General features: G+C 36.5%; 1 pseudogene; it reads right to left on the bottom strand.

Annotated features, from left to right (window-relative positions):
• Positions 1-10,311: 10,311 nt before the first annotated feature.
• Positions 10,312-10,408, bottom strand: LOC122118484 (annotated as a pseudogene).
• Between the last annotated feature and the right edge of the window lie 2,794 nt (positions 10,409-13,202).

Here is a 13,202-nt window from a genome sequence, read left to right as displayed (position 1 = left end):
TTACTTTCGGCATGTCAGTATTTGCCAGAAAAAGGTACATTTCTGCCAAGTTCTCAAACATATTAGCATAAAGTTTTGAGCAGTATTCCTTTATAATGTTCTGAATCTTGGTTGTTTCTGGAGTGATGTTTCCATTCTCTTCTCTCAGTTTATTACTTGGGTGTGTTCTCTTCTTTTTCTGATAAGATTTTTTAAGGGACTGTCAATTTCGTTAATTTTTTCGAAGAACCTTGTCATTTTGTTGATTCTTCCTATGGTTTTTTTTTTTGGATTCTAATTCATTTAATTCTGATTTAATTTTAATTATTTCTTTCCATCAACTGGATGGGGGTTTATTTTGATGCTCTTTTTCAAGGAGTGTCAGATCTCATTAAATTGTTGTTTCAGATCTCTCCAACTTGTTGATGTAGGAACTCAGAGCTATAAACTTGCCTCTGAATCGTGCCTTTGCTGTGTCCCAGAGGAGGAGATAATCTCTGTGTTAATTTTTGTTGAATATCATGAACATTTGATCTTCGTTTCTAAGCTCTTTCATGACACACTGGTGTTTCAACAGTGTGTTTTTCAGCCTCCATGTGTTACTGGACTTTCTTTGGTGGCTTTTTGTGTTGAGTTCTAATTTTATTCCCTTTTGGTCTGAGAGAATGCAAGATATGAATTCAATGTTTCTGAATTTTGACATGTTTCATTTGTGACTTAAAATGTGGTGTATTTTGGAATATGTTCCATGTGCTGCTGAGTAAAAAGTGTACTCTGATGCTGCTGGATGAATATTTGCTAGATGTCTGCTAAATCAGTTGATGTATGCATTTGTTTAGATAGGCGGTTTCTCTGTTGAGTTTTTGCCGAGTTGATCTTTTTAGTGGGGATTGTGGTGTGTTAAAGTCCCCAACAATTAATGTCTTTGGATCTATGTGAGATTTAAAGTTGTATTTCTTGGATAAATTTGGGTGCACTATTGTTTGGCAAATATTTAGAATTTTAATATCCTCCTGGGAGATCCCTTAATTAGTATGTAGTAACCTTCTTTGTCTCTTCTTGGTTGATAGTTGTTTGTCTTTAGTGTATGGTATACGTCATTCCAGGCTCTTCTTGCTTTAATTTTCTCTGTTGAGAAATCTGAGGTGATTCTAATTGGTTTTCCAGATCTTAGCTATGGTAAATAATGCTGCAATAAACATAGTTATGCTGGTATCTTTAGTGTGGTCTTGTTTGTGAACATTTGGGTAAATGCCCAAAAGTGGGACTGCTGAGTCATAGGGGAGCTCTATGTGGAGTCTTTTGAGGAACCTCAATACTACTTTGCAAAGTGGTTGAACAAGTTTACACTCCCAAAACCAATGAAGTAAGGTTCCCTTTTGTCCACATCCCCTTCAGCATCTGTTGTTATTAGATTTCTTGATTTTTGCCATTCTAACTGGGATGAGGTGGTATCTCAATGTTGTTTTGATTCGCATTTCTTTTTTGGCTCGAGAGGTTGAGCATTTCTTCATGTGTCTATTGGCCATCCTTCTTTCTTCTTCAGAGAAGTTTCTCTTTAAATCATTAGCCCACTTATTTATTGGGCAGTTGTTTCTTTGAGGATTTGTTGTTGGGGGATTTAATTTTTTGAGTTCCAAGTATATTGTAGATATGAGACCATTGTCCATTGTATGGCTAGTGAAGATCTTCTCCCAATCTGTGGGCTTTCTATTGATCTTGGTAGCTATGTCATTTGCCCTACAGAAGCTCTGCAACTTCATTCAATCCAATTTGTCCAACCTTTCTTTGATTTGTTGTGTTTCCGGGTCTTTATTAAGAAAATTTCGGCCTGCGCCAAGGAGACCTAGGGTATCTTCTATTCCATCCTGTAACGTTTTCAGAAAGTCTGCTTTGTCTCCGAGGTCTTTAATCCATTTGGAGTTGATTCTGGTGCAGGGTGATATATAAGGATCTAGCTTCAGTTTTCTACAAGTAGTTAACTAATTTTGCCAGCACCATTTACTGAAGAGACTGTCTTTCTTCCATTCTATTTTTTTAGCTGCCTTATCAAAGGTTAGATGGCTATAGGTCTGTAGGTTCGTTTCTGGGTTTTCAATTCTATTCGATTGGTCCTGAGGTCTGTTCTTGTGTCAGTACCAAGCTGTTTTGATTACTATGGCTTTCTAGAAGAGTTTCTTTTTTTTCTTTTTTTTTTTTGGGGTCCAGTCGTGGGACCTGAACTCTGGGCCTGGGCGCTGTCCATCAGCTCTTCAGCTCAAGGGTAGCGCTCTACCACTTGAGCCATAGCGCCACTTCTGGCTTTTTTTCTTTTTGCTTATGTGGTGCTGAGGAATCGAACCCAGGGCCTTGAGCATGCAGGGCAAGTGCTCTACCACTGAGCCACCTTCCTAGCAATTCTAGAAGAGTTTGAAATTTGTTATTGATATTCCTCCAGCAGGGTTCTTTAGGTTGAGGAGCATTTTTGCTATTTGGGGTCTTTTATCGCTCCATATCAATTTTTGGATTGCCTCTTTATTTCCATGAAGAATAAGGTTGGAATTTTGATAGGTATCGCATTGAATTTGTAGATAGCCTTGGGAAGTATTGCAATTTTCATGATGTTGAGCTTTCCAATCCATGAGCAGGGGAGTATTTCCCATTTTCTATGTTCTGTTTTGATTTCCTCTTTCAAGTTTTTACAGTTTTCATCATAGAGGACCTTCACTTCTTTGGTTATGTTAATTCCTATGTATTTTATTTTTTGTGGGGCTATTATAAATGGAGTTGCTTTCCTAATTTCAGCCATACTTTTATCATTGTTGACATACAGAAAAGCCGTTGATTTTTGAGGGTTAATTTTATACCGTGCTACATTGCCAAAGATTTGAATCAGCTTTAGTAATTTGGGAGTGGAGTCTATGGGATTCTTTAAGTACAAGATCTTGTCATCTGCAAAGAGGGAGAGTTTTATTTCTTCTTTCCATATTTGGATCCCCTTTATGTCTGAATCTTGTCTTATTGCTCTAGCTAGGCATTCTAATACTAGGTTGAAGAGAAGTGGAGAGAGTGGACATCCTTATCTTGTTCCTGAGTTAAGAGGAAATGGCTTAATTTTTCACCATTGAGTATAATGCTGGCTGTAGAGTTGTTATATACAGCCATTATTGTATTGAGGATTGTTCCAAGGATTCCTAATTTTTCCAATACCATATCATAAAGGGGTGTTGGGTCCTGTCGCATGCTTTCTCTGCTTCTATTGAGAAAACCATGTGGTTCTTATCCTTGCTCCTGTTCATGTGGTGAGTCATATTATTTGATTTGCATATATTGAACCAGCTTTGCATCCCTGAAATGATTCCTGTTTGATCGTGGTGTATGATTTTTTGGATGAATTGTTGAAGTCGATTGGCCAAAATTTGGTTGAGAAGTTTTGAATCAATGTTCAACAAAAAATGGGTCATAGTTCTCTTTCTTTGATGAGTCCCTGCCTGGTTTTGGGATGAGGGTTATGATGGCTTCATAGAATGTGTTCGGTAGTGAACTTTTTCTTTCAAGAGTTGGAGAGTATTGGGGTGTGCTCTGCTTTGAAGGCCTTGTAGAATTCTGCTGTAAAACCATCTGGTCCTGGACTTTTCTTAGCTGGGAGGCCTCTTATTGCTGCTTCTATTTTAATGCTTGATATGGGCCTGTTAAGATAGTTTAACCCATCTTGGTTTACTTTTGGCATGTCAAAATTTGCCAGGAAAAGGTACATTTCTGCCAAGTTCTCAAACATATGAGCATAAAGTTTTGAGAAGTATTCACTTAAAATGTTCTGAATCTTGGTTGTTTCCATGGTGATGTTTCCATTCTCCTCTCTGAGTTTAATTATTTGGGTGTGTTCTCTTCTTTTTCTGATAAGATTTGCTAAGGGTCTGTCAATTTTCTTAATTTTTCGAGGAACCAACTCTTTGTTTTGTTGATTCTTTCTATAGTTTATTTTTGGATTCTAAGTCATTTAATTCTGATTTAATTTTAATTATTTCTTTCCATCTACTGGATGGGGGTTTATCTTGCTGCTATTTTTCAAGGAGGTTCAGATATCTCATTAAATTGTTGGTTTCAGATCTCTCCAATATGTTGATATTGGAACTCAGAGGTATAAACTTGCCTCTGAGTACTCCCTTTCCTTTGTCCCAGAGTAGCTGGTAATTTGTTTGCTCAGTTTTGTTGAATAGCTTGAATATTTGAATTTCCTTTCTAATCTCTTCTTTGACCCACTCATGATTCAGCAATGTGTTCTTCAGCCTCCATGTGCTACCGGACTTTGTTTGGTGGCTTTTGGTGGTGAGTTCTAATTTTATTCCCTTGTGGTCTGAGAGAATGCAAGGTATAACTTCAATGTTTCTGAATTTAGACAAGTTTGCTTTGTGGTCTAAAATGTGGTCTATTTTAGAAAATGTTCCTTGTGCTGCTGAGAAAAACGTGTATTCTGATGCTGTTGGGTGAAATATTCAGTAGATGTCTGTTAAATCTAGTTGATCTATGCAGTTGTTTAAATCTGCATTTTCTCTGTTGAGTTTTTGCTGAGTTGATCTATCTAGTGTGGAGAGTGGTGTGTTAAAATCCCCAACAATAAATGTCTTTGGATCTATATGGGATTTGAGGGAAAGTAGTGTTTCTTGGATAAATTTGGATGCTCCGTTGTTTTGAGAATAGATATTTAGAATTGTAATATCCTCCTGAAGGAGAGATCCCTTAATTAGTATGTAGCGACCTTCTTTATCTCTTCTCACAAATTTTAATTTGAAGTCTATTTTATCTGATATTAGGTTTGCAACTCCCGCCTATTTATGGGGGCCGTTTGCTTGATAGATTTTGTTCCAGCCTTTAACATTGAAGATGTGTTTGTTTTTATGGGCAAGATGTGATTCCTGAAGGCAGCAGATAGAAGGATCTTGTTTTTAAATCCAACTAGACAGTCTATGTTGCTTAATTGGAGAGTTAAGTCCGTTAATAATAAGAGATAGGACTGAGAGGTATTTGGGTGTTCCTGCCATGTTATCTACCTTCTTGGGGGCTGCGAAAACTGGGTTCTTCCTATGGTTCTTGGATTCTCAGTTTTGGTGCAGTTTCTTGGCCTTTATTGTGGTCTTATTGGTTTTCTATGTGTAGGATGTCTTTAAGAATCATTTGTAGGGCTGGTTTGGTGGAGATGTATTGTTTCAATTTTTGTTTGCTATGGAAGGTTTTTATTTGGCCTTCAGTTATGAAGGAGAGTTTACCTGGGTACAGTATTCTTGCTTGATACTTGTTTGTTTGTAGTGCATGGCATACATCATTCCAGGCTCTTCTTTCTTTGATTGTCTGTGCTGAGAAATCTGAGGTGATTCTAATTGTTTTCCCTTTATTGGTGATTAACCTTTTCTCCTTGACAGCCTTAAGGATCTTTTTCCCTGTCTGAATTGATCCTGTGTGTATTATAATGTAATGTTGCTATGTCCTATTCTAGTATGGACTAGTGTTGGATAGATCTATCATATTTCTTGGACTTGTCTTGGATGGTTGTATGTTCTTTCTCTATAATGTCTAGGCTGTCTTCAATCCCAGAGATTCGATCTTCTGCATGGTCTAACCTGCTATCGAGACTTTCTACTTTGTTTTTTATTTCTTTTGCTTCTAGTTGGTCAGCTTTGATGGCTTCAAATTCTTTGTTGAAGCTTTGTTTTAGATCTTGTATGAACTTCTTTACTTCCTTAATTTGGTGTTCAGTGTTTATTTTCAAATCACTTAGTTGATTGGTTATGGTTTCCTTGGACTCCCATTCCTTCTGTTGGGTTCCATTCAGTATTCCTTTGGTGGTCTCCCTGACTTCCTTCAGCTCTTTGTTAATGGATCCCATGAATGCCTTTAGTGATCTTTGTGTATTCTCATCCTGCTCTCTCAGTTCCTGTATTACTCTTTGCTTAGCTTCTTCATGTTTATGCCATTCCTGTAGTTCTCTTTGAGTGTTCTCAGCCTGCTCACGCCATTCCTGCCTTTCTCTTTGTGTATTCTGAAGCTGCTCATGTAAATCCTTTATCAGTTTTTGAGTAGCTTCCTCACGCTCATTATATTCCTGTATAAACTTTCGGATTGCGTCCTCTCTCTCCCTATCACACTCATACAGAGTCCTTTGTATGTTTTCAGTCTTTTCATTTATCATGTTTGCCAGCAGTGTTTGTAGAGCCAATTTGGAACTCTCCTCTGTTTTATTAATTATCTGTTCTGTCCCCTGATTATCATGAGTGGGAGTTGAGGTACCCGGACTTTCCATTTTTCTTGTGTTTTTCCAGCTTACTCTGCCCATTTGGGATGAAATTAACACCAGTTTTGTGCTAGAACACTACCTTAAGGTAAGCATCAACCAAAGTATGTATTTGCACAGTCAGTAGTCTGCAGATACAATCTAGTTCAACAGATACATCTATTCAATATCAAACAACTGTATATTAATGTGCTACGAACGCCATAGAATTTGGTAAACCAGAAATTATTAGGTTTAGGAAGAGATGTGGGTAAAAAATGGGAATAGAGTAATGTATTAAGGCACAGGGAGTGTTAACTATGTCCTAATCTCAAAGCAGGATATAGGTTGTATAATATGAAAGTAGAGAGAGATAAAAAAAGAAGAAAGAGAAAGGGAACAAAAAGAGACCAGAAAAAAATAGAAAGGTAAAAAATTAAAAATATTATTCAGATTGAAAAACCAACTATCCAGAGAAGAACGTGAATATAATGAGAGAAGGGGAGGGATATAAAGGAGATGTGAAAAACGTAAAAATAAAAATACTTAAAATATAGGTGTAAAGAGGTAGTACTGCTATTAAGGAATTTAAGTCTAAGAGGTTTTGAATTGAGTAATAAATTTGTGGATTAAGTGTGTACACAATGGGGGATAAGGTCTAATATCCGACTACGGGTTTATCTTAGGATGTGCAGAACAGCAATTAAGTCACATAAAGAAGAACGAAAGAGAAGAACAGGAGAAAAGAAGAAGAAGGTAAGAAAAAAGATCAGAAGTTCAGTAGAGCTAAACAAAAAACAAAACAAAACAAAAACAAAAACAAAAAAAGAAAGAAAACGCACACGCACTTATACCCCTAAAATAAAATTCTAAGAGGAAAAAAAATTTCTAGAAAACAATTTTTTTTAAAAAGGTAAAAATTAAAGATCAAAAAAAATTTTAGGAAGAAATACTTTTAATAAAAGGTACAAATAAAAGTTATTTGATTTTTTTTGAGGGGTGGGAAAAATCCTGTATCTCCTTCGTGTCTGTACCCAGACTCTTGTTTGAGTCTCTGGTCTGCTTGTGTTCCTGTGGCTTGGTTGGTTACTTAATTCAGTTCCTTTGAACCGGCAGAAAAATGCTGTGCTTTCCCCAATGTTTTGCAATCCTCCTCCCTGATTAGTTCAATGGGAGGGAGATCTGCTTTGAGTATCACAAAAGCAGGAGATGGCTTTTTCCTTGAGTTTGGAGATGCTGTGATGAGGCTAGGTTCTGGGTAGAGTTGAGGCCTTTCAGCAAACAGTAGCTTTTCCCAGGGGCTGGTTTGTGAGAAACTCACAGATCCCAGCCTGAAGCCACTCTCAGGGTTTCTCTTTACTGAATGTCAATTGATTGTTGAACCTGATAAAGGGAGGGGCAGCCTCTCGCTCTGATTAACCGGTGGAGAAAGCCACTCCTGGGTCTGGCGCCCGAGCTGGGTGACTTTTCCCTGGGTGGAGCTGAGTCTGGCAGGTCAGTTTAGGCTCTCGTGACCTGCTAGATGCCTCTAGATTTATTCCAAGGCCTGAGTTGGAGCTAGCAGCTCCGCCGAGCTTTGTTGGTATCCAAGATGGAGATCTCCAGTACTGGGTGGAGGAAGGCTGGCCTTCCCTCCTCTGCTCCCTGGGAAGGAGTGAGGATGTTAGGCTTCTACTCACGCTCATTCTTGGTTACTGGATCCTCCCTGGTCTGCGAACTGCTTGATGAATTGGTCTTTTCCTTGTCAGTTCTTACTGGTGTTGAGGAGAATCTGCTCGCCTGCCCCTTCTGGCTCCTTCATCCTGGACTCTCTGTGATTCAGGTAAGGCGGCTGTAGTCGCCGCCACCACCATTGCCACTGCCGCAGCATCTGCTGGCAAGTGCTAAGAGCTGTCTCCTTGCCTGTATTTTCTCTGTGTGGCCTAACTCTCTGTCCTGTGAAGGCACACTTGGTGTGATTCTTTGCCTTAGGACTGTTCACTGTAACTCTAAAACTGCTTCCTATGCGAGAGCTTGTTTAGCCTCCAGCTTCTCCTCCACCATCTCCCTGGAACTCCCATCTTTTTTAAAAAATAATATTTTGTTTGCTCTATTAATTGATCAGAGGAATGGATTTTGTGGCAAGCTAGGTCATTACACATCTCTCTCTCTCTTTGTCTCTCCCTTTCTTGGTTCTCATAGATCATATGATTGCTCCATAATTATCCTAATTTATTTTGCTTTTATATTTTTGGTTGCATCATTTCACTTTTTGCTCTGCCTTTTCCCAAATCATTTATATAGAAGGTGTTATTTCCTATTTTCTCATTCCTAGAATAAGCTGCACATGAAGACATCAGTGGCCCTCATTTTCAGTATGTACATTTGAATACGGAGGAACATCTTTCCTCTGCTCTCCATCAATTCCCTACTCTCCAGTTAGAATAATTTTGAATAGTAAAATTATAAAAAGAGAAAATAAATCATGGTGAATAAACAGATGCAGAAAATTCACCCAATATTTCTGACCAGTTCAAACAATGTGAACTATTAGGGAAATACTTGGACACCCCATTCCCACTGGCACTCAAAGTCTCTGATTAGGCAATTCTTAGGAATATGAAGAACAAGATTAAAAAAGCGAGGAATGGTATCAATTGCAAGAAAAAAAGTGGAGAATGATCCAAGCAAAATTCTTCATTGGGCTGCCAAAAATATTTGGCTTACTACAGTGCGGAGACTACTTTCCCAAAAGGTCACTCATGTTAATAGTAGGGATGACAATAAGTATAGCCCTCCTGATCGAGAAGCCTACAGTGGACACTTAGACATTGTCAGTGAGTTGGTGTCTCAAGTGGCACATGCAATAACTGTAGATGACTGGACACCCCTGCACAGTGCATATACGTGGAATAATATCAGAGTGGCTTCTTTCTTACTTCATCATGATACAGATACCAATGCCCAAATTAAAGGCCTCTTGACCCCCTTACATCTTGCTGCTGAGAATTGAGATAGCAAAGATATGCTGGATCTCCTTCTGTTGAACCATTATATAAAACCAGGCCTGAAGACCAACATAGAAGAAACTGCATTTGATATTGCCAAAAGGATAAGTATGTATCACTACCTCTATGATGTTGTGGAAGGCTGTACAAATTGTTCACCTAAGTCCTAATGGTAGGGTTAAGTTTCTTAAATTTCAAAAATGCAAGTCCATCTTTTGTATCCCTACAAAATATTTTCACAATCCAAATAAAAGCAATATCTTTTTTATTTTTTGGTCTGTCATGGGGCTTGAACTCTCGCCCTAGGAGCTGTCCCTGTGCTCTTCAGCTCAAGGTGAGCGCTCTACCAATTGAGCCACAGCTCCATTTCCAGTGTTCTAGTTGTTTATTGGAGATAAGAGTACCACAGACTTTCCTTCCCAGGCTGGATTTGAACCCTGATCCTCAGATCTCAGCCTCCTGTGTAGCTAGGATTATAGGCATGAGCCACCAGTGCCCGGCAACACCAATATTTTACTGTAAAAATTAATGGAGTCCGTGGAATTCTTCCAAGTGAATTGCCTGCATTGGATGTCAAAATGTATTCAATAGTTTTTGTATACATGTATAATGATTTCTTCAGAGTTTGTGATTTTTTAATCAGAAATAATTTTAACTTACCTGTTGAAATGAGTAGTACAGAAACTAAAATATTTCTGGTGCTTGTCTGAAAAAAATATATTTTAAAATATTCTATATACTATGTTTGCATAATATTCATAATTTATTTTATTTTCTCTTAGATATACTTCGTATTCTACATTATTTTATAATATATAGGTTCATTAATGTGTCCTTTCCGATTGCATTCCATATAGAAACAGTTTGATTCCTTTTTTTCTAGGTCATAATATTATTTTTCTTTGGGAGAAAATGACAATATTGTCCAATTTGAAAAGTTTTGTAAAGATTATGCTATGTAAACGCCTTTCTGAGGTGAAGATTTAATACACTGATGTCAAACTAAATTTAATTATATGAATTGTGTGTATTGTTATACTTGTAATTTGGTAATCAACTTTTTAATAACTGTTTTTCATTTCTTGCATCTGAAGAATGAAAAATATGGACTACTTCTCAAATTTTCATATTATCCTTGTGCAAGTGCCATGTTAATCTCTACATTGTAATTTCAGTGTACATGCTGCTGAAGCATGTAGTATACTCTAAATTTAAGTAGTTAATGATGCAATCTTTATACAGGCTTATATCTATGGGTGCCTACTACTAACAAGGAAACCTTATTGTTCCTAACAATGCTATCAATCTTATTTCCCTAAAATTCTGTGAATAGTGGAAAAAATTATATTGATCAATCGATTGCTCACATTTGCAAATTTTTTTTTGTCAATGACTATTAAGTTTTTTGATTTGGAATTTGATCGTACTCTCAATAATTTATAGATAGGTCCAAAGGTGATGGCTTTTTCAAGTACTTATTTATCCAACTGTGTTAGCTCTGTGGACCTAATGGATTCGAAGTAAGCATTGCTTAAGAGCTACTTCTAAACTTCTTCAGCTGACATTTTCCCACATGAGGTGTTACTGGCACAAATGTCTACCTGAGCCTTTACCCTTCTTCCTTGTGGGAACAGGCCAACCAGAATATCTTACCCTGACAGCATAGATTGTCTTATTGGAACAAAACTAATCTTGGTTACAAGGGATCATAGAGAGATGAATAGTTCAAACAGAACTGTTCAGACTAGAAGGTATTTTATCAAAATATAATTGTTTATTATACCTTCCATTTCAAAAGTAGCTGAAGCCAAGAAGGTGAAAAATTGTTGGTATGCATGATTACTTAATGTCCTGGTCTGTCTACCATCCAACCAGGCAGGAACTTACACTACTGCCTTTTTAGCACCTAATATTTTCATAGTTGTAGGAGAAGTCCATATGTTTCTCCTCGTTATTAGGTATTAAATTGACAATGTTTTAATCAGTGTTTCCTATTGCCTCCATGCTGTAAATCTACAAATGGTAAAGCTTTAGGTCTAACTCTATCAAACACTGAGGTAGAGATAATGGATTAATACTTTAAAACAGATTTGCCTTTGATACAGTAACTACAAGAGAACAAGGCAAAACGTGTGCCTTTTAATTAGAGTATATCTAGTTATATATTTTATATTTATATGTGCTGATTTTATATTTCACACAATGAAACTTACTAGAATTAGTTGATAATTTGACAAATAAATTGATATTTATTTATTCCAATAAATAGAATTGGAATAAAAATAATTAGGTTTAATATATATATTAGAATATAAAAAGTATCTATGCAATATCTTTAGTATAAACTTGTGATACATTCTGTTCTTGGTCTTCTGAATCCACATGGCAAAAAAACAATGTTTTCCTCTAATCTGTAATGGATTTTACTCTGCTGCTCTGTTTATTGCTTTAACTCGCTTGTCCCAAATTTTTTCTCCATATTTCTGAAGCATTCCTACTGATTATACGCAAATTTTGCTAAGATGTCTAAAAAACATTATTCTTCTGCAGAATCCATGGGTCCTAGGATCCCAGGTCCCAGTTACCTGCATCATCAGATAACAGGGGCAAGACTTCTCACCAAGGCCCATGCAACATGTCAATACAAAGTAATTGAAGACCCATCTCAATTTCTCATTTCCTATATTTCAGGGCCCCAATTCCTTGAGATGCAGGAATTAGCAGTAAGCAATTGTGAAATGCAAGGCAACTTAAAATGTAGGATGAGATAACAAAATTTGAGAGAAAGTACTGTAATTCAAACATTCAACTTATAGATGACCAGCCCATATGAGTGAACAAGTTCACAAAGTGTCATAAGATTATATTTAATACCCCTCCCCTATGATTAATGAAAGATTTTATTCCAACATAAGTGGGCCAAAAAAGAGTTCCCTTGAAGGATAGTTCCATAATTGGTCTACAAAAGCCCGGAAAACTTGACTTAGAGGTCAAATGTAATTCAGAAAAAACATTTGAAGAACTAAGGTGTGCTTCAAAACACTGGGACTTCAGTACAATATGGTTCTGTGGTATAAAAATGTCACTCTCAAACCAATGATAATCTACATTGAATCTCCTGAAAGTGTATTCCTTTTCAAATAAACTTTTCAAAATCACATTTGCCAAAATAACATTTGAAAAGTTGATGATGCTTAGTGACATTACAAGTTTGTCAAGTGTAGGGAGCAAGCTACAATAGAGTTGAATTATTTACACAACACTAATGCCAAACACGTTCAACCATTCATTAAAGTGTAGAAATAGTACCACCCACAATTTGTGTTTTTCAGTAAGGGCCTTCCAGAAATGTGTTAAATAGAACAGCCTCCTAAATTTCAAACCCAAACGTTAGCTAATAAATTTCATAATTTAATAAGGTACATTTTAAAAAGTCACAAATAGTTGCCTTATCATATGTTATTTTATGTTTTCCCTCTGTCTAACATAGTAAGAAATATAACTTTATGTCTTGAATATGGGTACTCATCAGAGATATGACAAACATAATATCTGTGTTCTATTTCTATCATATTCCTCTTGGAATAAATTTTAATTTTCCTTTTTCCAAAACTTATAGGTAGTAGAAAATATTATTCCATGTAAAATAAAAGAATCACACCATTGTACAAAGCTATTTATAAAAATTGGTAGTTAGGAATACATTCTAAGCTATTTTTAACTTTCTTTTTGACTAAAGATTAATCTTCCAAATGGATGAGAACAAAATAATGTTTAGGTGCTTCACATCTCCAGTCTTGTAAATTGTTGCTGCAGATGAATGAATTATGGAAATATAAGTTGACATCAGTTCAAGAATATGCAGGATTGAAAGTCCATAGAATGTAAATAAACCTTTCAAAGTATTAATAGACAGTTTAACAGAATGACTATGAGGAAGTTGAAACCAGAGAGGAATTATAGTAAAGACATAGAATGAATGAGAAATG

This window comes from Dipodomys spectabilis, unplaced genomic scaffold (genome assembly GCF_019054845.1).
Source record: "Dipodomys spectabilis isolate Male_0828 unplaced genomic scaffold, ASM1905484v1 ptg000153l, whole genome shotgun sequence".
Lineage (NCBI taxonomy): Eukaryota > Metazoa > Chordata > Mammalia > Rodentia > Heteromyidae > Dipodomys > Dipodomys spectabilis.
This window is presented reverse-complemented; position numbering and strand designations above follow the sequence as displayed.